This window comes from Trichosurus vulpecula, chromosome 3 (genome assembly GCF_011100635.1).
Source record: "Trichosurus vulpecula isolate mTriVul1 chromosome 3, mTriVul1.pri, whole genome shotgun sequence".
Lineage (NCBI taxonomy): Eukaryota > Metazoa > Chordata > Mammalia > Diprotodontia > Phalangeridae > Trichosurus > Trichosurus vulpecula.
Window position 1 is genome coordinate 296,939,500 of NC_050575.1, and position 2,204 is coordinate 296,941,703.

Consider the following 2,204-nt stretch of genomic DNA (forward strand, 5'->3'; position numbering starts at 1 on the left):
GTAAACTAAAAATAAATAAATAAATTTAAAAATAAAATAAAATAAAAATAAAAATAAAAAAAAAACACAGGAATAGGATTGGGTAAATGTGACAAGAGAGCAGTAGCACGTGTGAAGAAGATCACAGGGTTCTTAGTTGATTACAGGGTCAATATCACTAGTATGGTTAATTCAATTCTGGGCCAAATGAAAGAAGACGAGTGACTGGAAAGGGGGATATCACAAAGCAGTTGTTCTCTGTCCTTGACAAGCCTAACTCGGAGTTGGGTTTTGTTCTAGAGACTACACTTTAAGAAGTTTGGGAAATTGGAGTGTATTTATGGGAGGGTAATCAGGGTGGCGGCACAGTGGATAGAGTGCTGGGCCTGGCAGGGAGACTCATCTTTCTGAATTCAAGTATGGCCTCAGACATTTACTAGCTGTGTGACCCTGGGCAAGTCACTTAACCCCATTTGCCTCCGTTTCCTCCTCTGTAAAGAGTTGGAGAAAGAAATGGAAAAACACTCCAGTATTTTTGCCAAGAAAACCCCAAATGGGGTCACAAAAAGTCAGACGCAACTGAAATGATTGAGCAACAACAACAAAGACCAGGGTAAGAAGAGGATTCAGAGTTATGTCACAGCAGAAATTCTGGAAGAAACTGTAGCTATTTAGACAAGTTGAGGTGGGGAAAGATGGTGAGCTAGGATAGATATCTTAAATTTTTAAAGGGCTTCCATGCAGAAGAGGGATTTTACTTAATACGTATGGAGTTCAGAAGGCAGAACCAGGATTATTGGGTGCAAATAATTTTTGCTCAATTTAAGAAAGACCTTTTTAAGAAATAGAACCGCCTTACTTTGGGAAAAGTGTTTCATAAGGTCACAATCTCTCTGCCGTGGGAAGCATTCAAGTAATGGTGCCGATGATCATCTGGGGCTCCTCTAGATAGCTGTGAGGTTGGATGGATGACCTCTGAGGCACAGTCTGGAAGTTTTCCCCTAGAATGGTGGCCCTGATAACAGAAAGGATGTTGAGTTGAAAGTCTAGAGCCCTGACTTCTAAACTATGACTATCTTTCTTAGTGACCTAAGGTAAGTCATTAAACCACCCAAACCTTAGTTTCTACAACTATAAAAGAGATATGGTAATACTCCCCTTTGCAGCCTTGTTAGGGTTGTTATAGATTCATAGATCTCAAGCTGGAGGGAGCTCAAAGGCTATCTTGTCAAATAGCTTTATTTTACAGATAAGGAAATTAAGGCTGAGAGAGTTTTAGTGACTTACCTGAGGACACATAGGTAGTAAATATCAGGGGCAAGATTTGAACCTAGGAATAAAGATTTAAATAAAAGCATGAATGAAAAACTTTTTTCCATTTCTGTTCTCCCCAGCCCTCCTATTTTCATCTCCCGTTTGTGAGTTGTTTTCCCCCATTGAAATGTAAGCTCCTTGAGGGAAGGAACTATTTTTTGTTTGTGTTTATATCCCCAAAGTTTAACACAGCTCCCACCTGACATAGTAAACTTTTAATGAAAATACCTATTTCCTTCCTTTTGAAGATTTAAAGGTTCCTGAAATGTGAGGTATTGTTACTAATACTATGAAAATTTATATTAATAATAATGTATTATTATATCCTGAAAACAACTGTCCTTAGAATCAAATAAATGCTTCTTCTCCTTTCTCTTTCTCGGCTCCCATATGGGGCCTGGCCCTAACTTCGAAATAGCCTGCTGGCTCATAGAAACTTTTGGAAATGATCTGAAATAGGAAAATGGGTACCTTGGGTGGCTTGCCATGCCATTTCAAGTATGATGCTTCCTGGGCTGTCTCACTTCCCTGGTGAGCTTCCCGTTGCCTGCAGCAAAGCAAGAAGCAAGCCAAGTTTCATTGGGGACCATGCCAATGCTGCAAGCTGGCTCCAGTTAGATCTCCGCAGCAGGGCAGGATCAATAGGAAAAGTAGAACACAACCGAGTAATTAAGCCAGCTTTCCTAAGCTTGTTTCCCCATTTCCAGGAGTTCAGAACAGGAATATCCCCTTCAGTAAGTCAGTTGACTCCTCTTGTATTCCCTAGGGGATCTTAGTTACAAAGATTAGATAATTACATTTCACAGGTCTTGGGTCCTAGAGAGCTCCAGTAGAAAACAACTACCATTCAGTTAAAAGCTTAAATAGTGTAAATTTTGTTTATTGTTCTTGGGGGAAGAGATGAAGAGTAT

The 2,204-nt window shown here is 39.8% G+C and overlaps 1 long non-coding RNA gene across 1 annotated transcript; it reads right to left on the minus strand.

The window, feature by feature from the left end:
• Positions 1-541: 541 nt before the first annotated feature.
• On the minus strand, positions 542-1,842 carry LOC118841336. Its single transcript, XR_005009854.1, has 3 exons — positions 1,765-1,842; positions 1,267-1,309; positions 542-994 (listed from the first exon to the last, which is right to left on the minus strand). It is a non-coding gene; the product is annotated as an uncharacterized LOC118841336 (long non-coding RNA).
• Positions 1,843-2,204: the final 362 nt, after the last annotated feature.